Below are 24,093 nucleotides of genomic sequence, written 5' to 3' on the forward strand. Positions count from 1 at the left end.
ATGACCATTTTAAGATCTTTATTAATAATAAATACATATATAAAAATGATAATTAAAATCCTTAGGAGTACTGCATAATTTTAAAAGTATGACATAGAGACAGTTTATAGCAGAGAAAACATTTATTTATCCAAACCTAAAAAAATAAATGTAATTTAAAAATAACTCAAGTTACCCCATTGTATGTAATTCCTCTGAAATATTATTAAGCCCATGATTATGTCATTTTGATAGCAAATCAATAAGTATATTTAGTGCTTATAATGTTGTGTTACACTAATTTAATGATGCTATTAGTGATATGTGCAGAGATGGGAATAAGAAAAACAATTAGTATTTAGGATATTGTTTCTTGGTAGAAAAAACAGCTAATTCTACTAATTGCTTCTTGTTCTGTTTCTATTACCTACACACTTTGTACATGCTAATAATCTTATTATCATCTGCTGCTGGGTTAATTAAAATTCATTTCTGTAAGCATAGACCCAAATAAAAATATTTATTCTAGTCATATTTTTATATATTAAATAAACATTTTAGAAGACCAAATTTAAATTTAAGCATTCATTTCCATAAAGTGCAAGGGTATTTAAGATGCACATATGTATGTATAATAATTTGTTTTTCAGCCCCAGAATAAAACTGAAATATATTGTTTGTATTTCTAGTAAATTTTATGGATTTAGTCCTGAGTGGAGAACTCTTAATTTCTTTCTTTTTATTTGCAGGGGGAGGGGAGGAGATGCTAATGTAACCCAGGGGAAATTAGGCACTTAACCACTGAGCAATATCCCCATAATTTTTTTTTTTTTAATTTGACATAGAGTCTCTCTAAGTTGCTTAGGACCTTGCTAAGTTGCTGAGGTTGGCTTTGAACTTGCAATCCTCCTGTCTCTGTCTTCCAAGTCACTGAGATTATAGGCATGTGCCACCTATTCTAGCCTTAGCTTCATTTTTTTTATTAGTTACACATGACAGTACAATGGTATTAACAATTCATATACTTGAATCAAATAATTTATCATTTTTCTGATTGTACAGGTTTTTTAGAATAATTTTAAATAGAATATCCTACTTGAATCTAGCATTAGTGATTTGAAATTTAAGACCTTATTATTTATAAGTCTAATCACTAATGACAATTATACTGCACAACATTTACAATTAAAAATGTATATCCTACCCACATTAACATATGTTGTAAATAAAGAAATAAAGGCATGACTAATCTTAACTGGAATTTATTAAAAAATAATCATTCTTACTGGAACAAATAAGAAATACGAAGAAGTATTTCTGTACCTTAGATTTGTTCCTTAAGTATCAAACCTGCCAAGATACTTTCCAATGGAAATGAGCAAATGTTGTGTTGCTATCATTTAATTCATATGCTGCAGTAAGAACTCTGAGTTATGTTATGCTTTTAAGAGCAATCCATTTTTGAAATGAATACATAAAATACTGTGTGTATGTGCATATATATGTATACAAATGTCAATGTATACTTATTATATGGATTAGTGAATTCCTGAGATCTGATCTAAGAGCAGCAACATCAACAGAAAATAGTACAATAACTTGCTTGAGAAACATTGCTCTAGGAAAGAAAACAAAAACAAAACTTTTAAAACTATTAGTATTATTGACTCCAAGTTAAATCCAGCTAAATGGCAACAAATAAACAAAAACAGCTGTGTCAGGTGACTTTTTTTTTTCAATTTTTCTCAGGCTTTCTTTTCATTATATCAAAGTTTGATAATTTTTATATTCATTATTTGGAAGCAGGTTTCATAACTATATTGCATGTGTGTGTGCTCTGAATCTCTGTCCGCCAAATCAAAAATATGTTTTCTTAATTTATATGTCTTCTTTAAAATTTATGCACATTTAGGCACACATTTCTTCTTCAAACTATCTCCTTCTTTGGCTTCTTAACATCATTTCACATGATTCTACTCCTACATAGATGATATTGCTTTTTCTGTGTTCAACATTTGTTCTTTAATTCTCTGTGAGTCAAAAATGGGGTCTACTCCAAGATTCCATCTTTGTCTGTGACTTCTTCCCATGTCATCATTCTGAAAAGAAAAACCTTATCTATTCCTTATGGCAGCTACCAATACCACCTACTTGCAAATCATCACTAACCGCTAATCACAGGTGCTCAATATTATGCAGTACAGCTTTCTCCAGTGCTGCACAATTGAATCTGTATGAACCGTGTCCACCACTGAACTCATTATTTATCCACGAAACATGTATTCTCTATCTCAGCTTAATCCATTACTTTTGAGCAAGTGAAGTTCCCCTTTTGTTCTGCTCAGAACAGTGGATTGGGTGAAACTTCTTGTTTACATGTCAATGAACATAAGGCTCTGTGCAGATAAAATCTATTTCTCATCCATTTTGTTCATCATATTTGCTTAATTTACTTTAAGAAGAAAATAAATGTTGCAGAGTGAATTTTGTCAACCTCCCCGACACACAATTTGTCCCCAACTTCTTATACCTTACTCTTAAAATTCTCTGTAATTCATTCCCTTAAAACACTCTTTCATAATCTATGATTTCAAATATTGTAATAGCTCCCTAACTGGTTTTTCTTCTTTAGGACTATTCATCTTCAGGATTATCTTCTTCTTATTAAGCTTTGTAATGATTCCAATCCCTTAAAATGATATACAAGTCTCTTATTTATATAGCTGTAACTTACACCAATGCTATTACCTGTTCATCACATTCCAGAGGTGTTAGCATCTATCTTTATTTACTAATTTTAACTTTCCTGAACACATAAATTTTAGACAGTCTCTATGCTCCTATCACATTTGGACAAATACAGATATTGACATATGCTATAAAGACACTAATATCCATGTAGATTCAGGCATAGACACTAAGATGTAGATGTACATCTTCTTTGCATAGTGAAGAATGAGGAATTCTTCAATATCCTGCATAGTTCAGAGAGGACCTCTGTTAAAGTTCTTCAGATGTTTCATTTACTTCTCTGGACTATAAATTTTTTAAAAGCAAAGATTATGCATCTTTCTATGTGACATAGTGTCAGAAAATTAATAGTGCAGACATTGATTAAAAGAAGGAAGGAATTAGGGCTGGGGTTGTGGCTTAGTGGTAGAGCACGCACCTAGTACATATGAGGCCCTGGGTTTCATCCTCAGCACCACATAAAAATAAATAAATCAAATAAAGATATTGTGTCCAACTATAACTAAAAAATAAATATATAAAAAGAAGGTAAGAATTAAAAAGCAAAATTTATATTAGTTGTAAGATTAATCTACCATATTCAAATTAATTTCAATATTATACTTGTCCAAATAACATTGTCACAAAGAACCTCAGATTAGAATTCTGTAAATAAAAATTTATTTCAGAAACCTTTTTTGTTTGTTTGTTTTGTTGATTTTTTTTCTTTTTTTATTGGTTGTTCAAAACATTACAAAGCTCATGACATATCATCTTTCATACATTTGATTCAAGTGAGTTATGAACTCCCATTTTTACCCCAAATACAAATTGCAGAATCACATCAGTTACACATTCACAATTTTTACATAATGCCATATTAGTGACTGTTGTATTCTGCTGCCTTTCCTATCCCCTACTATCTCCCCTCCCTTCCCCTCCCATCATCCCTCTCTACCTCATCTGCTGTTGTTCAATTCTCTCCCTTGTCCCCCCTCTTTCCCCTCACAATCTATTATATGTAATTTTGTGTAACATTGAGGGTCTCCTACCATTTCTATATGCTTTCCCTTCTCTCTCCCTTTCTCTCCCTCCACTCATCTCTGTTTAATGTTAATCTTTTCCTCATGCTCTTCCTCCCTGTTCTGTACATTCAGTAATCCTTAAAATGAGAAAAATATTCAGCCAAAAAAATGAAATTATGTCATTTGCAGGAAAATGGATAGAACTTGAGACTATGTTAAGCAAAATAAGCCAAAGTCAGAAGGCCAAGGATCCTATGTTTTCTTAATGTGAAGGAAGATGGTGGGGTGATCACAGGAAAAGCAAATGGAAATCCATAGAGGAAAGGGATCAAGGGATGAGAGGAGGTAAGGGAGAGGAGAAGGCTTGGAGAGGTATATTGGCCAAATTATATTGTCATATTTTGTGCATGTACTAAAATGTCACAACAAATTCAACCATCATGTATCAATAAATGCCACCAAAAAAAGGGGGGAAAAATTAAAAATGAGGAAATCAAATCCCTGGACAGGGAGTAAAATGAATAGGTATTGAGTTACATAAAGAATAATTTGAATAACACTTAGAACAGCTCTCTTTTCTGATATTTAGTCTGCTAATATTTGAGTAAATTTTATAATAAGAAGAGTTTGTAGATGGTAATTTGATTTTAAGTAAAGTTCTCTTAGAGCTGTAGCATACACCTTTTTGTTTGTAATTTTTATAAGAATATTGCTACTTACTTGGAAACTTCATTTAATAGGACATAACACTATAATGAAAGGAAAAAAATGTCAATGTTTAATAGGAATACACAGAAAAAAATTACTTCATGATCTCACTTATATGCAAAATCAAGAATAGTCAAAAGCAGAAGCAGTGAAAAGTGTGGTGGCTAACAGTTTGTGGAGTGGGAAGAAATGCGAAGAAGTTGATGAAAGAATACTAACTTGCAGTTATGCAGGAGCAATATTGTAAAAACGATAGTAAATTATATCATATTTTATATTTTAAATTTGCTGAAATAATAGATTCTAGGTGTTTACCATACACACACGCAAATAAAGTAACTATGGAAGGTAATTAGGAGGTTAATTTGCTTGACTGTGGCAATTATTCGTGCGCGCGCACACACACATATGTATCTGCATACATACACATATGTCTTACATATACATTATATATTAATATCATGTTGTACAACTTTCCAATGAAAAATGCAGCTATCAGTTTGTGTATTAGAGAAAGATAAGCTTGATGTGCTTGGTAATTTCTATTAGATGAAGCTCTTCCCTCAATAAGCAAGGCAGTTATTCCACTAAGAAGATAAACCCAACTGAGATGTCAGAAAGAGTATCTTTTGAAATATTTTAGACCATGTTAATGTCTCCCACATTAAAAATGGTTCCTTATGTGTGCTACCTGAAGTCAGTCTTAGTAAAATCTGACTCACAAACATGTTTTGTCTCAATACTGGAAAAATTAAAAAGTCAACAATTTAGACTTCAAAAGGAAATACATGCATGCACACACACACACACACACACACACACACACACATCTCATCCCTTTATGGAGAACACATTTTCATTTTGAAATAACTGGCATAATTGAGAGCAAATCATGCTAAGATTTGTATTCATACCAGTCAGTCTAAGAAATCTGAAGAGCTGAAATTTTAATTAGGTCACATGAGAATAGAAGTAATGTAAAGAGAAAAAAGTGGGGAAACTCTACTGTTCCTTTTTGGATATGGAGGATAGATGGGCAACTGCAGCTTGCTCTCTGTGCAGGGCTGGCATTTGTAGTAGGCTTTGCTTTACCAAGGAGAATATGCTCAAAGGATAAACAACAGACAAAACTGGACCTGGAGAAAAGAGAGGGTGGCCTGGAGTGGAAAATGACTATAGGATAGAGTTCCAATGCTCCTGGTGTTAGATTCTTTTGCCCTTGTTAAAAAAAAAAAAAAAAAAAAATCTGTGGCCAGACACTTCACTTGAAGGTTATTTTATTTATCATTATTTTTCTAATATCCAAAAATCTCTAGTAGAGTGACTTTTCTATTACTGTTTAAAACCTTCCTATGGTCAAGCATAAAGTTTTCTCTAAAATTTCCTGACATATTAATTGTGCTGATCTCCACTGAAAAACAACCACACTTCCTGACTTCCAAGCCTCGTCACTGTTGGTGGCCTTGCATTAAGTCTCCCTGTGACCACAGAACACATATTGCTGTCACTTTTACAGTACACATTATTATGATTTACCTGTCTTTGATTGTTTTTCAGTGGGGTCTATTATAATTCCTTCTGCTGCTGGGTTCTTATCAGTATCTGCTACCTCATTAGTCAGCATCACTTAACAAAACTGCCTCAGCTGAGGAGATGCCACCTTGCACAGCCTTTTGGCTTTCCTTGGGACTAGCCAACATAGCCTCTTTTCTCTTCTCTACAAGAACACTATTAGCCCTTTGTGAACTGATGATTAATAATCAATTAACAGTTGATAACAAAATTGCACTATGTTGTACTTTGACACCTGAAGTAATTTATTTTCATTGCATTAGGAGAGTCTCTCCAACAATTACAGTAAAAGCAGTTTTATAGTTTGTGATTCCTTCCTTTCATATAAAATAAGTGTAACAGGAAATAATGAGAGGCATATAAAAGAGATGTCACATAGATAGGATATAAGGATTAATTTTTGTTACCTATAATAAGTGGGCTTGGGATACTTACAAGAAAGGTGCTATTTAAGCATAAAATATTAGTGTTGAATCTGTACTTGCATAGCTTATAAATTATATCTTGAAATTTCACAGACACAAAGCAAGTTTTTACTATTGTCAGCAAGCAAAGCCAACATAGCTGTTCTGGAGCAGCCTCCTGCGTCATCAGAACAATTGCCAGCTGAGCCCTGATACCTTTGTTGCTACCAATTACTCTAAGCAATGGTTGATGATGGCTGTGGTAGAAAAAAATACACTCCAATTTCTACATGTCAGGAAGAACTTCACATGACAACAGGAAAGTAGTTTCCTTAACGCTAGGATTGAAAATTTGATATAAATAGAATTAATGGCAAAAAAATATTATATGACAAAATGTGTCTTCAGAAGAGAATAGCATTTATTATAAAAGCTATGTATTTTCTTGGAAAATTGTGGGCTGTTATATGCCAATTAGCATCTTGAATAAGGTATTATTCAGGCACAATACTACAACTGGGAAAATATATGATGATTCACTTTTGCAGTGTATGAAAAAAGTTCTGTAAGAATCTAATGTTTAAACCCATTCATTTCTTTACAGTACTTAGCATAGTAGGTTTTTAATAAGTGTTATTGAATGAAGCATATATCTCTGATTATATGAAAACCTCATTAACTGACAACTCATAAATTTATTTTGGTATTTTGCCTTGTTATTGCACCTGTGCTAGAATCATTTCCTCATATTGCTCTCCCTATATATGAAGTATGTTGTCTGTGCCTGGTAAGAACATCTTTTTTTGTTTTGTGATTTAATTGTTTTATTCTAATCAGCATGGAAATTGGTTTAGTGAACAGGTTAGGAGCATTAAAGTAGAGGCAGATTACTAGATTTTGAGCTTCAGTTAGGTCTTTAATATAAAATGGAACAGTTCACCTAAAACATGCCTACTTTGATGCCTTCCATAGTTAGCCCTCCATAAATGTTAATAGCTTTTGTGAGTACAAGATTATCTACTAAAATGACTATTTTGCAATTTACCAATGTGTTTCTCAGGTGTTCTATGTTAAATAATCTGTATAACACTTTTAATGGCTCATTTCCTAATTTGGGGTTCCTATCATTCCCTAAAAATTCAAAGTCCCTAGGAAAGAACGTAAATGACATTGCTAATTAGAGCATGAATGCCATCTAGTGGTCGATATTGCTAACTTCAGGATTACTAGTGAACAGGAAAAAACAGAAAAAAAAAAGATGAATCTGCTTCAGCTTTATGATACAGCCTCATAGAAAGTCTTAGTCAAAAACCAACCAAACAAACACAAACAACAAAAAATAAAGAGGTTTCCTATGAGAACATTACTGAATCAATTAAAATGTAAACATAAAGTGCATCAGTGTTTGGATGTGATTTATTTCTTGGTATATACAAAGCATGAAGCTCTGTAAGTAAACAGATACCAACATTTTAAAACCTAATTTTATATATATAGATTGGAAATAATATGAGTTCACGTGTAGATGAGACCAGAAAGAATTATAAAAAGAGATGGGTATAGTATATGATATTAATTTTTGGAAGAAAATTTATTTTAATTTAGGGCCAGAAGTCAAAGATAGGTCAAGTGAATGTGTCCAGCAGACTTTCAAGAGAGGGAAGAGGTAGAAAATGATTGATCTATAGCACAATGTGATAGTACTTCAACAATCAGATCTAACAAATTAGACCAAATATAAAAAACCATTACATTTTTATCCCAGATTGAGAAGTTTTGGTGGTTAAGCAGAGAATCTGGAAAAATATCTAGTCATGAGAATATAAATCCAAAATCTTTCATTCCTTTACAGAAACAACTTCATATGTTAAGAGCTTGGTGATATAAAGCTGTGCAAAATAGACTTAGCATCTGGGAAAGCAAATGTATTAAAGCTGATAGGCATCCTGAGACCAAAGTTATAGCCAAGAAAAAATAGAAATACTTATTTCAAGGAAGTTACTGAATGAAATGCAATGAGTAAATTGTACTGTTAAGTTAGTAAAATTTCAACCTTTACTACTGTTTTCTGAAATCTACTTTCACTGCCAGTGATTTTTGTGTTTTTCAAGGAAGGAACATTTTTGTTGAACTAAGATATGGCAGAGAATGAACATGAATCTACATTTAGATCAGACATTGCATCCTCAGTAAGCAAATGTTCCCATATGACCACCAAAACAGTCAAACAAGAGCTGCTCCTTCATACCTCTTCACTGTTTTGGTTGCAGATGTCATCAATACATCCACAAAATGAGCTACGTTCTTAAGCACTGTTTGTTGAAGCAGCTGTTAAATTAATTAAGCTGATAAATTTCTAACCATGATTAAGATATGTTTATTTTTCTTTCAAACAAAACAAAACAAAACAGCATTGGTATTAGTAAGATGAATGTTCTAAGAAACCCACATAAAAATTTAAATACTCATACTTTATTTCCAGTTCCAGTGAAAGTTGACTTTTGAGTCCTAATGTTTTCTTTTATATTTATAGAGAATATAGTGTACACTGACAATGAAAGGTTTTCATTTTCTTAATTATACTTTTAAGTACTTTCATGTTCCTGCTCTTATTAAAAGATAACATAGAGGATTAAAACAATAAAATAGAAAATGCACATGCTGAAAGCAGTTCGAAAAGGTAAAGCAGGAGGATTAAAGAAAGACAATTGATCTAGATTTTAATTGAATATTGCTGTTCCCCTTATACTATAATTTGGAAGACTATAATAATAGTAATAGTTATGATCTATTAACTAGAACCTTATATGAGTTAAATGTAAAGAAACAGAAAGTAGGATTTGATTTAAAGAAAAAGTCTGTAACACAAACAAAACAAAAGCTTAGAGGCAAGTCAACTGCTACAGATGTGCTACATCTGCTTGCTTGCCCACTGGGGACTGGCAGATAAAGAGATTAAGACATTTACACAAAGATGGCTAGACAACAAGATCAGATAAGCAAATAACTGCTAGGTAGAGGTACTATAACACTAGTATGAAAAAAATTACCTACAAAGTCATTTAACCCACTTGCAAACAATATTTTTAATTCATTCAATGATCAAAGACTACTTCATTAGTATAGAGAATAGTTGGTGAATTCCAAAATGTCACTGACATTGTCAAATAAAGAGAAGTAAGTGATATTTGAATAATATTTTATTAAGTGAAAAACATTGGGTTATATAATGGCATAAAAGTTCCACATCTATTAAAGAAAAATATACAATAGCATAAAAATCCCATATTTACATGACATTAGTGGAAAATTTTAATTACAGCATGTGTGAAAATATTTGGTATGTGCTTGGAAAACAAGTTAGTTTGTTTCTCTTGGAAGAATTTCTACAAAGATATTTTTTCATACTTACAAAAAACAGTTTCTTGAATTTCATATACTGACTTGCTTATGCTTGAACCATGTAAAGAGGACATAGACATGAACATGATCATTACTGCCCTCACTTTCCACACAAAAATTTAAAAATATACAGCACAAAATAAACTCCATGATAGCAATTTTTAATTTTTTTTCTGAAAAATGAAGTCAGATTAATAATATGTGTATTACATATGTAGAAACTAATATGGAACATATAATTGTATAATCCAGCAAAATGAAACATTATAAGTTATAAAAGAATAAGAGTAACTAGCTACTCTTTCTGGCTTCTGAAAAAAAAATGTAGCCATGTTACCTGGTCAACCCCAAAGAATGACTTGAAGTCCACATTCTCAATTTTTACTGACAAAAATAGACCCCACCATCTCTGATTAATCACATTCAACATCTCCTTTCTTTCCCTCTAAAGTATTAGAAAAACCTCAAAAGGAAAAATGTCATTACATTGCCTACATCTGTCAAAAATACATTCATGTCCTGTTCTTGTGATGGTTTTGTCCCCTTTATAAAAATTCAAAACATCATAATTCTTCAGATTCTTTGATCAAAATAAAGATGTAATCTATCTGCATCATGTGGTAGGTGAACTTTCTTATCCATTGCTGATTGTGGGAAGATACCAGGAGTCATGTGACTGAGGGTGTTTCTGTTTCTACATTGGCTACTAGCAATCTCCCTGGTAACTGAAGGCTATGACTAACAAAAGTCAAGGAAGATTTCTGTACAAACTCTGTTTCTGTCTTCATGGCATCTCTGGTATTATCACTTTATCTCATGTCTTGATTTTATTGATGCACATTTTTATTCATTTTTAAATGAATATATTTCTATAAGTCAACTTACATTCTTTTGGGTCAAGGCTGGTTGAAAGAAAATATGTGAAATGGATAATATAAGGATTCAAAGAGCTAACACTATCAAATCATGTGTAAAGGCAAGGTATTCTAGGAGAACAACTATCAATCAGCAAGCTCACTGTTTCTATCTTGCCTTAAGTCTCAATGTGTTCAGTTATAATAAACATTTAAAGACAAAAAGAGAAGTGCTTCCCACAATAAAAAATATGTTTTAAAGCTCTTAGACTTTGAATCTACTTTGCAATATATTTAAAGAGGTAATAAAAATCCTGGTGATTCTCTCTGTTAACCAACAGCCTCATGCAGGATTGAAGCCACTGAAGCAGAGGAAAAGCCCAGAGAAGTCGAATCGCCACAGCAATCCTTCAGCTAACACATAAAGAAAATAACCTAATTACTGGAAAGTGGGAACAAGAAAATAAAAAGTATGGAAGGGTAGAGAAGCATTAAATGGGAGCACACAAATTTGTCTTTGCTACAGAACCAGAAATCAACCTAGATCCTGAGGGTGGCCATTAAGAGCAGACGAGGTGTTTGCACAACATCCGTGGATAAATGAGAAAAAAACCAAGAAACAGGAAAAAGACTAATTTTAATTACCCAGAAAAGCTGCTAGAGAAAGAACTGAGAGCTGGTGGTAGACAGCTTACAGCTACAGGCTGCATGGCACTGTACTCTCCTTGCCAATTAGAGCCAGTCAGACCCCATTGGGGAATTAAGTGAGCAGAGGAAGCAGTCTCAGTGCAGGGTCAGGCTGGACTCACACACACTTGAAAAACGGACACCAACCGACACAGGTGCGACCTGAGACTCCCGCACGGGTTTATGTACAGACACACAGGAATAGAACAGAGTACATAGGCTTTCCTTTCCACTAAATACAGGTGCAAACCACATTCTCTATGGAAATACATTGCAAAGAGAGGTATGTAATTTAACAAACACTCAATTACCAATCAGACAAATTGAGGGAATTGGAGAATGACTCCAAGACTCCAAGAGAAAAAGTAGAAGGGAAACTGGCAGAACAATGGCACTAAAGCTGCCACACTGTGGATTTACTACCTGTGCTATTTTTCCAATTACAGCCATTGTGATATAAAAATTCAGGAAAAAAAGAGCTGCTGTCTGAGAGACTAAGCCGGCTATTTCCTTAGCGTTTTTAGAACTGACACGAAGCAACAACAAAATCAAGGAGAAATAAAAACAGTTCCAAACCTAATAGCCCTCAGATGAAACTAGCAAGGGTATAAACAAAAGAGAAGTTCTTCCCAGTCAGGACCTAAGAAAATTCTCCAAAGTGAGAAAGTCCGCTCTCCAAGCCGACCTAAGTGAACGCGTGAGTCGGTGCGGCTGCTGTCAGAGGTAGAAGCCAAAGACTTGGGATCTGAGAGGAGAGAGCAAGCAGCAGGCGGCAGAGGAAGGGACTCTGCCTCGGTGATCTCCCCGTGCAGTCTTCAGCCAACACGTTTGCTTTGTAATCTATGAATGTTAAATACCGAGAGGTTGCAGAGCAGAAAAGCCTGGGGAAGGGGGGCAAGCCCTCCATACTTAGGAGGCAAGGGGAGTACCGGTAGACTAGTGAGAGGAGCGCAGCAGCATTTAAAAACCTTCTTGAGGCAAACAGTCTTTTAAACCCGGGGACATGCTAAATGAACCTTTTCAGCGAGAGGCAGTGAGGCGCTGGGCGCGGGCGACAGCGACAGCGCGGGCGAGTGGGGAGGGGCGAGGGACCGCTCCGGGAGGACACAGCCAGTCAGAGGCGCGGGGCGCGGGGCGCGCGGACGCATTGGAGGAAAACACTCGAGCCCCAAACACACCAGCCGGAGGAGGCGCCGCACCTACTTCCCAATATAACCAACTACAGAGTGGGGGAGCGTAACTGCAAGAAGGCAGCAGCCAAAGTGCCATTAAAGCTCTGGGCGGAAAGGATGCGTTACCTGGGTCCGGTCTTCTGGGAGAGGCAGGGCAAGCTGGAGGATTCCCTCTGAATGATTAAAAACTCCGCAATTCTCTTCTGCCACAGGCTGAGAAGGACCCAAGGAACTGCTCTGTCTGAACTGTGCCGACGGGCAGGAGGATGGGAGACAGGAACTGAGAGTCACAGAGGAAGGACAGGGGAGTCTGGCATCTCATTGGTAAGTGGCTGACATTCCTTTACCAGTGACTGCTTTCTGTGATTGTGCACTTCATCTCCCAGTCACTTAGGATTTTTGACACACTGGCTTCTGCAAAACCATCCTTTCTTGCCATGTTGCCAGAATGTAAAAAACTGTTAGATGAAGCTTTTCTTTTCCCCTTTTTCCATTTTTACAACATTGCTATTTTTCTCTGCTGAGATTTTATGTTGAAAAGTTGAAGCGAGAGTAAATATAACCCTTTTGCATATCTCCTAATGTCACCCAAAATAGGAGAAAACGATTCATACAAACAAATTTTAAGGTAATATATACCAGGATGGGGTAAGAGTGTTTCTACAAAACAAGCCAAATGGTCAGAAAGAAAGGGATGTTGTTCTCAGGTACTGACTGTAGGTCTTATGCTGGAGCAATGTGTTTTTGAGAATACAGCCCAAATAACTGGGCATCTGGCAGTGCAATAACTTGTTAAAATTCAGGACAGATGCTCTATAAGTGGAGTTCTGCAAAGTTATGGAAACTGAGAAAAACAATATCTTGGACTTTTTTTCTAAATGTTGTACAGGAATGTGGTGGATTAAAAATATGAAAATATGTTCAGAGATCCTTATTTTTATTAGAAAAAGTAGGAAAGAATATTTTTGCACATAGATAAATATGATGTACAGAAAGCTGTGGATTACTAGGAGAACCTGAAATTTTAAGTTGGTTTAATTAATTTTATTTTATAAAGAACAAAAATACATCACATTTTTAAAAAAATTGTATAACTTCTGTAGTATGAAAAATACAATTCAATGTGGTAATTTTAATACAGGTTTGAAAGCAAAAACTTTTAAGCTGTTGTATATACAATGCTTTACCTACATACATTTCATCTGATTGTTGATTTAAAAGAAATCATTTAGGGAGTCTATACTTCTACTTTCATTCTGAATGTTAGCTATGGAAGTAAGTATGAAAAAAAGTTAATATTAATTAAAATACTACCATTTAATAATATAGACAAATAGTCAAATTTAAAAATTATTGGAAATGTAATTAATTGGTTGCTATTGAATTGCACCAGAGCTATAGAAATACTTATGAATACCACAGTAAACATATAGGAGTACATCATGATTAATGTATTGACCCTAAATATGGAACACTTACTAATTATTAGAATATTATTTGTTTTGAAATGCCTGTTTTCAATTTTGAACAACTCACTCATGATTCTTTGCATCTTTTTCTATTTCATGCTTAAATTGTTATAAGTTCTGTGTGGACCAGTATATTAAGTCTTTAACTTGTCAGGAATATGTTTGCCTTGGTCAAATGTAAAGCAAAAAAATTACTGTGGAAGAATGTGCAAATAAAACAAAGGATTAAAAAGTAAAACATATTACATACAAAAATCAACTAACTCTAGTTAAGTAAAGATAGAACAAGATTCAGAGCTAAAAGTTAACTAAAATATGAAATGTGATATAAAAACAAGAATTTGAAAAATAGCTTAGCTGGTGTCTAAGAAGATGGTATTAAGGCATACTTGAAAAGAGAAAGTCAATAGAATGTTTATTGCAATGCAAGTGCCAATTTTTCTGTGTAGGCGTTGGGGGAGCCCTTAAATTGTTCTTATGTAAAACTTTTGAAAACCTAAAAAATGAAGAGAAACATTAAGAATTTTACTTTTTGATTCCATGGGAACTCTATTGAGAATTAGAGTCCATAAAGGTTAGAAAAAAGAACATTACCACAATGATTAACTAAATACCAGATAAGTTGTAAGATTAGTGTATACCAGGATACTCTTGGCAATACATTGGAAAAGCTATAGTGGTGTGGGATTTTCTAAAGGATGGCTGATATACCTGAACATTTTTCTATCTAAAGTATTAATAAATACTTTAACTATTAGGTGGTCTGAAACCCAATAGTTATGAGGTTGGTAAGTTAGAGAAGAACTAAAATCATATCATGCACATACACATAAATGTTTACTCAAGAAGTATCATTATGAATTAGTTACTTGCAGAATATTAATCTTATGTATCTAATTAAGTAAAACTCTATTAGAAAAGTGACAAGTTTGGCTAACATATATTTTCTTTTTTATTTAACAATTCATAACCCTTCACCACCTTCAGGGTAGATGTGAGTGGGTATGGTTTGATGTTCAGACTTAGCATTAAGGACCAGATGGTGTCAGTAAAAGGTAGAGGACTCTCTGGATAAAGAAAGTAAGAGGCTGCTATGCTGACCAAGGCATTTGGAGTTCACATTACTTGTAGATAAAACAAAATACCTTCTTTTAAGATTAAAATAAAAGATAATTTTTTCCATCTGGTTATAGTACTAGGAACATGATTTGACTATATATAAGTTAGCTTGGCAAAACCAAAGTTTTATAGCAGGCTTTGTTGCTTCCCCAATTCATCAAAAACTATTCTAGAATATTATGAAGATATTTAAAATAGTGTGATTTTTCTGAATCCATTTTACCACACAGTTTTGATTACCTACAGTCTTTGAGTTATCTTCTTAAATATATCTTTAGACATTTCTACTGAGAAGTTGGTAGTTTTTTCTCTTAAATGGATTCTAAATTTATATTGTTTACTCTACAGAAATTCTGACTTCAAGAACTTAGATTTTTTCCTCTCTTTCTTATTCTGCAAAATAGAAGCATAAAACATGAGAGTTGTATGTTTCCGACATGAAATTTTTTAGACTGGTGTTAGGGCTGTGCACTGTGCTAATAATATGTTACATGAACTTCTTAGCACTTTATAGCAGGAAAGAGACTGGTCGGAAGCTCAAAGCAGTAGAATCCCTACAGAGGTCTATTTTCTAAGCATTTGTGATCAATAACTCTACATTAGAGGCTCTTGCATTTTAAAAAGTAATGAAGTATATAAACTCCTTAACACTGAAGTTTCGGATTAAAAACTATAATGAACCATGTTTTATCTCTCTACTCTTTCAATTAAATTTGCCTATTATACGACTTTTTAAATATTCAGATGTATATTGTTAGAAGTTTCTGGTAAGTGGAGTATGCTCAGTTTCTATCTTCTACACTTGAACATTTTTGTATAATAAATAATTTTCATTTAAGATGAAAGAAAATAATTCTAGTGTTTTTATACAGTGGATATAAGAAGAAAATTTAAAAGGCTTTATGATATAAACACACATAAATATATACATTTATTTTTTAGAAAGCCAAGTATTTATTATTAAATTATTTCATCAAAGTTATTTTATAATTTTTTTTCCTGCTTTGTTTTATCAGTCTCTGAAGAATTTATAATGACTTAAAAAACTTGCTGCCCTGTATTACCACTTTTATGTATTTTTACAACTAGATTTCTCTTAACAAATTCTGTGCTGCATTATTAAATTGCATAAACTTGTCTTAAGACCATTTTTTATAATTTCTGTTATATTTTACCTTTGAAATATACTTTCATAAAATGAATGTAGAACATTTTCATTCATATAAAAAATCTCCATAAGTTAAAATACAAGTCTTTAATTTAATTTCATATTTCAAAGTATTACATATTGTTCTCATGACATAGCCTCTTTCCATATCAACTCATAACACTTAAATACTTGTCAAAGTGTGGAAGTTCTTTTGTTAATACAGGGAAATGGAACTCTCCAAGTAAACCATCAAGTGATTCTGAAAAGCAAATGAAAGTATTTTCTGTTTTGTGGAAATCGAAAAGCCAATGCATCTGTGAGATTTATCATTTTTGAGAATCATGAGAAATTATCATAATATTATTTCTCATGCATTTCTTAATGTTCAATTCCTTATAATTGCTGCATTTTTAAGGGATTCCAAAATGTTCCATTAGGTGCATTTGACAAGACAGTTGTAAAATTACTATTTTTTTCTGTATTTCTCACCCATCCTTTAACAATTCATAACCTAAAAAATTGCTGTCCTATATTATAATTTGTATGTATTTTCTCACATTATATTTCTCTAAACAAATCCAAGAATATTTCATATTTCCTCTGTGCTAGTTTTGGTTTCAACTACTCTATTTCTCAATTTTCATAGATAAAAAATTGAGCTTTTGATTGAAAAGTAGGTGCCTATTCATTTATATACACAATTCACTAATCCCAGTTTTATAGATTCTGTGCTTCCAGGAAATATGGATAAACAGGACATTTCATGGGAAATTTACTTTTCAGTACATAGTTTAATCTCTATTTTATCAAATATTTAAATGTATTAACTAAAATTTTTTCTAAAATTAAACCAAGGTTAAAGGTGATGTTTGAAGAGGTTACAACATCTATTTTAATCCATCTAGCTTCTCAACATTGTAGTTTTATGTAAGAATTTGCTTTGCTTTATTTGATATTTGCTGAGATATTATTGTTCTTTAGTCTCTAAAATTACAGAATTAGACAAATTCTGTGTTGATTAAAATTAATATTGTTTAAAGAAACAGTTGAGTGGCGATAGGGAATTAAAATAATCTTTATATTCTAGAGAGAAATTTTTATTTAATTGGCATTTCATAATCACTAAATATGAGATAGTTCCCTGGACACGTGAACAGATAGATGAAAGTGCCCTGAAATATTTTTGAGAACTTTTGAGAAGTCCCATGTTTAATCTAAGTTAGATTTTGTGTTTTTACTTACTTTGTCATTTAGAAACTTAACTCTTCATATTCATATCTCAAAGGTATAAATTTGCCTAATTCCATCTCCCATACCACAAAAAAATAACAAAACAATTTGTTAGTTACAATTTTTTTTGAAACACAAAGGAGATATTCAGTGTTGCAGACTTCAAGTTACAAGTTTTATAAGAGAATTGAAACCTTAATGTTCATAATTCAGTATAATGTTATCTTCTATTTCTTGAAATGCCACTGTGTAATTAAAAGAGAGTTCCTGGTGCTAAAATAACCATTTCATTAAAAACCAGCACAGATCTCATCAATTATTGATGACCAATTGTGAGAACACATAGGAAATAGTGACAAAATAATACATTTAGTCTTAGAAAGAGCCCTATAAAGCTCCTAGTCATTATGAAGACTGGTAAAGGGTGATACTAAGAAGTGAGATTTCAACATTGCAAATAATGAAAAAATGAAATTAGAGCTCAGGTCTCTCAAATTTCTAGGTGGGAACAATTTTGTTTCTACTCTTATTTTCCTGTGAAATTTTGGAATTATTTTTGTATCAATTCAAATTTATATTAGGACATAGTATATGTAATTTCTTTCTTGCCATTAATTATCTATAAAACACTGGTTTTTAACATTAGAAAATTTATTATCCAATACCATGAACCTGGGAAATTGCTATGCCTACAATTAAAGAACTTGACTGCTAGGCTGGGAACTCTTCCACATTGAACTTAGTGTGCATTCAGCAGCTAAATCTTAGAAAAGAAACTTTTGACAGTTTCAGTTAAGAACTTGGGAAGCTTATGGAGTATCACATTCAATTAAGAAACAGAAGAGAAGTCTTTCTTTCCCCCATTGTTAGATATGGAAGGAAACACCCATTTCTTTTCTTGATGCTTTTTCTCTCCAGTTAGAGGTCTTATTTATTTATTTTTTCAGTGATAAATGCTCAGTGGGAAACAGTGAAAAAAAATCAATGAGAAATGAAGGTGATGTATACAACAATGAATTGGCATGTTTTGAGTAAAATTGAAATCACCAGCTTCTTTAGGGTAATTGTGATTATAAATCATTTGATAACAAAACAAACTAATTATCTGGAAGTATATACTTCTTTCTTAGTTATAAAATTCAGATATCAACTTACATATACATTTTACAGTCATAGTACCAAAGAAAGTTAAGAAAGCAAACTTGGGTATACAGTAGTATTTATTCATCATTGTGTCTGAACCAAAGTTCATCTAATAATATAATGTAAATTAATTTAGAATGGCTATATATTCTAAAATTTCTTCATGGAACTGAACATGATAAAAAATACAATCACCATAGGGCAAGTCAGTGGAAAGTGGCTTAAATATTGTTGGGTTTTCTAGTATAACATTATTTTTACAGATGACTTCTCTTAAAGCTTTTATATTCAAATTATGATGAGTTTGTTTATGTTTGTGTTTATAAGAACTGAAAATTTAAGATTCCCCTTTCCTTTGAATACTGTATATTTAAGGTTATAAGGACAACTGTAGAACAGGTGAGGTAAAAGATTATGACTGGAGATTAATGTCTTATCTAAAGGTCACTTTTACTCTAAGCATGTTGTAAAATTTTCAAAAAAATATTAATGTCCAGTAGAAAATATAAAATATATTCTCTAAGTCAAACAAATAAGTCATCCTTAACATAATCTGAATTTCTTTCTTGTTATTTACTGGATTCCTAAAAGTTACTTTGGATTCCTTAGTATTTTCAGGAAACAGTAAAAAAATATTCTTTAGTGAAAAAGAGAAGTTACTTGAGATTTAAGTTAAATGATCAAGTGACTTTATGAAAGTTTACCATATTAACTGTGTTAAACACAGATGACTATTTATTGTTCCTTGTTGTTTAATGTGGTCTTATTAGTGTGAAACTCAATGAGTAAAAGTAATGAAAATTACTTCCTTTTATATTTAAGGGAAAAAAATTTAACTCACTCAAATAGTCTTGTAGACAGATGTAGTACTAAGCAATGATACAAAGGTAAAAAGTAGTTCAAGACCTGGTAAAAGAAATGACCAGATAGGGTGAACATAATTCAATGTGAAATGTTCAATGATAGAATTACATATGACCAGTTACAAATTTTCAAAGTTTCTCTTTTTAGAGACTGCTGTTATTTTTCTCTTCCTGAATTCACCCACCTTGAAATATTTTATCTTAACAGTGGTTCTCTAATTGCTTCATTACCTCCTGGAGCCTAAGTTATTTTGAAGTAAATTTGGTTCTAAGATTCACCTAACCACGTTAAATGAATGCTGTGTTTTTCCACATCTCATTATTGTGCTAACTTTAGTGTCTTAAGGCCATCAAGTCTGATGATACAGCTGGGTCTGTGGCAAAATGAATGTGTCTGAGATGCAATGTAAAAACAATTCCTGCAGGTTGTTATAAATAAGTTTGATTTGTTTTAGGTATTAAGTGTAGAATATTATTGTACTAGTCAAACTTATTTTATAAGGGTGGACTAACTGTGAAGTTAATGAAACTTTTGCTTACATGGCCCTTTTAGAAAGCAGTATTAACAATAGTAGCAGAGCTAATTGTAAATATTATATAAATAATTTTAATAACAGATCTAGCATAGGGAACAATATGAATGAGAAGATAGTGTGTGTCCATTTTAGGGTTTGGTGTTGACTTTGTAACTTATTTATTAGCTGTCTAATTTTAGACAAGTCAATTAACATTTCTTTGCATGTGAGGTGGGAGTAGTGTCACTAAGCTGTGATAATATATAAGAAAAACTCTACATTTTAATGATGCAAAAACGACATAGAAAAGTCAAAATATTAAACTGGGGAAAATGAATTTTTCATCCAATTCTTTAGTTCAAGTCTTTGCATAAATGCAATGCTATTCTACTTGAAGAAGAGAATACTGATATCTTGGGAAAATGAACAATGAAATAGGATCCTGTGTATCTGAACTTTTATTCAATTTACTTAGATTGGCATTTCTTTCAAACCTCCTTTCTATAACCCGTGTGTTTTTGGAGGTCCAAAAGAAGGGAGATGCTTGATCCCTGAAAATGGACAGGTAGAAAACTATTAGATCTGTAATGCACAGCTTACTACTAAACTTAAGAAAATATCATAGGAAATATAACTGCAGAGAAATTGATCCTACATTCTGAGAATCTTAGAGAAACAGTTATGGTCATTCTGGGTATGGATTAAAGTGAATCCCCAAAGTGAGAAGCACTAAAACTTGCAGTATATTTGCATTTTATTTTGTTCAAAGAAGGCAGAAAGGAAGAAGATATGTAGGAGAAAATAGGAAATCTAACTACTGTTCAAAAAACAGTTAAAAATATGTAACATGAAGGCAGTTGGACAATTCTGAGAAACTTTTGAAGAATATGTATTTTGTTTAGAACCAAGAGGATAACAGTTTAGTATTTAGTTTAGATGTTCTTAACATAAGGTTGAACTCCAGTTTTTCTCTTTACTGTAACTTGGACAAGTCATTTTCTCTCTTTCTCTCAGTTTATTAATCACTCAAGAGAATTAGAATCAATGAATTTAAAAGAGTTAAAATGTTAATTTAAGGATCTTAATCCCACGCCTGTGTGAATTATGAGGTTTTGATGAAGAGAACTGAAAGAAAGAGAGTTCTAGGGGTTGGCAGCTAATTGTAGGAAGGGCTCCACCAAAAAGATAAGACAAGGAAAGAGAAGTATTCAAGGCAGAAGGGCAGGGCAAACAAAGAGTCTAAACTTGGGAAACTCAGGTTTAAACCCGACTCGACTCAGCTATTTCCTCATGTCTTTCTTCCTTGAGGGGACATGATAACCTTGGCAAGATTCCTTCCCTGTAGAAAAATAATATTCACCATTTCCTCATAATTTTTTTATAAAGAAGAAAGAAGACATAAGACTGGGTAGGTCTAGAAATCAATGATCACCCTTTATTTCTCTAGTTAAAGATGCTTAGAAAGTTTCTTTCTTGTGTGTAGGATGTTTAAGCAGAAAAAAATCATTTGAATTTTGTTCAGATATATCTGGGAGTTGTCACTCCAATTTTCCAAATATGAAGAAAATAACTTGCTTTCTCTATATTTATCTTTATTTGCTCACAGTGGCATGTTTCCTTTTCATTGTGTTAATTTTATTTGTACACATTGAAAGTGATTATCTTTCTTTGTGTTATTTTAATTTTGTTATTTTCTTTTTGCCCTGAAAAAAGTAAGTTTTCAATGTTCTTTTGCAAAATTATTTACAGCATTGTTTCTATTTTGGAAGCAAGGGAAAGTAGGTTTGAACCTTAAAAACAGCAAAGTGGAATAGACTACATTAATTAATTCAATTATTGTCTTCTTCCATTTTAATTCCTTGCTTTTCTTCTTTTTTTTTTTTTAAAGAAGGTAACCTATGAAAGTGGTTTGTGGTACGCAATGCTCATTTACTAAAAATGAAACTAAGATCTTATAAACAATGAATAGGATTATATTTTATTGGGAAGATTTGATTTCAGTTTGCAAACATTTTAGAGATTATTTTCTATAGGTAATATTTAAATGTGTTACTGTGATGGTCTTATTTTGGTTTGAATTTTTATTTGTCTACATTGGTAATAAGAGTTACAAATTAATACATTTAATTTCTTATTTGGCACATCTCATGCCACTTTGTGCATATCCTTTATATTAATACAACCAAACTCTTCCTCAAAACATTTACTATTCGACTATTGCAAACTATAAAGATGTAGAAGTAATTCTCAAACACATGCAGTTTATTTAAAAAAAAAGTGTAATAAGATTTTATAGGGTGTGAGGATTGGATAGAGATCGAGAAGATAAAAGTCAAGGATGCAAGAAACAGACAGGAGAGGGAACTTGAAAGAAAGCAATTTTCTACAGTTCAATGAGGAAGTGATTAAAAATATTTACATCATGAGCTATTGAAAACGCTAGAGTTGATATTTCACTTGAATTTTTTTTCCTTTTTAAGTATTGGGTATCAAACTCAAACCCAGTGGCACTTTATCAATAAGCAACATCCCCTGTCCTTTTGAAACAGGGTCTCACTGGATTGCCAAGGGTCTCACGAAATTGCCACAGCTGCCCTCAAACTTGGGATTTTCCTGTCTTAGTTCTCCTGAATTACTAGGATTTCAGGCATGAGCCAGCATGCCTGGCAATGCTTTACATGAAACAAAGTTATACATTCTGAATGTATTGTCTTATGATAATTTTAAGATATACATGATATATATATATATATATATATATATATATATATAGATGTGTATTTTTAAAATTATCATAGGACAAATGCATTCAGAATATTTATATAATTTATTCATATATAAAAATTTATATATATATTTATTAAGCCATATATATGAAGGCATATGAATTTATTTTATTTATATTCATATATATGTATATATGCATATGTATATATATATATGGTTTCTTGTTCCTAGTTGAGTGTGGAAATGCCAACTATTCAAAATTAGCATGCAGTTGCTTAGATATGTATTAATTTAGAGGAAAGACATCACCGACTGTTCTCATTTATCATTCTTATTATTTTCTTCTAGATTTTTTGTATGCTCAGATGTCTTGTAGACAAAAGAACTTAATGAATGTTTAAATTTAAAAAGAAAACTATCTTGATGTATTTTCCAATTAACTGTTTTAAATGTTAATCTCTGGTTAGTGCTGCCATTATGTAATGATTAGGTTATCTATTTCAAACAATTTTTTTAATCTGGAGGAATTGCTCTATTATTATTTTTTTCTATCATCATTTTCATTTTAAACATATTAGGAGAAATGAAGTTTCCTTCAGAGAAAAAAATACAAATAGATATATCTTCTTATTTGTCTTTTTCCCTAAGTAAAAGTAATACTAATATCATTTTATTATTTTGTAGAAGAATTGCAGAATTGCTTTCCAAAAAATAATAATAATCCTTATCACTTTGTCTCATAACTCTTCATTTACAAAGGCCTGAATATAGCCAGGTCAGGTGCAATGACACACACCTATAATCCCAGCAGCTGGGGAGGCTAAGGCAGGAGGATAACCAGTCCAAAGCTAGCCTCACCAAAAGCAAAGCACTAAGCAACTCAATGAGACCCTATCTCTAAATAAAATACAAAATAGGGCTGGGGATGTGGCTCAGTGGTTGAGTCCCTGAGTTCAATACCTGGTAGCAAAAAAAAAAAAAAAAAGAGGGAGACCCTCATTGTTATACAAAATTACATATAAGAGGTTGTGAGGGGCATGGGATAATAAACAAGGAGGGAAATGAATTACAGTAGATGGGGTAGAGAGAGAAGATGGGAGGGGAGGGGAAGGGAGGGGGGATAGTAGAGGATAGGAAAGGTAGCAGAATACAACAGTCACTAATATGGCAGTATGTAAAAATGTGGATGTGTAAACAATGTGATTCTGCAATCTGTATTTGGGGTAAAAATGGGAGTTCATAACCCACTTGATTCTAATGTATGAAATATGATATGTCAAAAGCTTTGTAATGTTTTGAACAAACAATAAAAAAAAGAAAAGAAAAAAAGAACTCAATGTTACA

General features: G+C 32.4%; 1 protein-coding gene and 1 long non-coding RNA gene across 4 annotated transcripts in view; one reads left to right on the plus strand and one right to left on the minus strand.

Moving 5' to 3' along the window:
- The window catches only part of LOC120889682 (uncharacterized), a 52,601-nt gene extending 39,735 nt beyond the window's left edge, over positions 1–12,866 (minus strand). The window contains exon 1 of the long non-coding RNA XR_005733711.2: positions 12,660–12,866. This is a non-coding gene — a long non-coding RNA (uncharacterized LOC120889682). The remainder of the gene's footprint in view (positions 1–12,659) is intronic.
- The window catches only part of Cntn5 (contactin 5), a 1,189,809-nt gene continuing 1,177,830 nt past the window's right edge, over positions 12,115–24,093 (plus strand). The window contains exons 1-2 of one of the 3 annotated variants that reach the window (XM_078046906.1): positions 12,115–12,196; positions 12,746–12,857. The gene's annotated coding sequence lies outside the window, so the exon portion shown is untranslated. Of the gene's footprint in view, positions 12,197–12,454; positions 12,858–24,093 lie in introns of those variants that run through there. The other 2 variants (XM_078046907.1, XM_040285131.2) reach the window with 2 other exon arrangements.

The sequence above is a fragment of the Ictidomys tridecemlineatus genome, chromosome 4 (genome assembly GCF_052094955.1).
Source record: "Ictidomys tridecemlineatus isolate mIctTri1 chromosome 4, mIctTri1.hap1, whole genome shotgun sequence".
Classification (NCBI taxonomy): Eukaryota; Metazoa; Chordata; class Mammalia; order Rodentia; family Sciuridae; genus Ictidomys; species Ictidomys tridecemlineatus.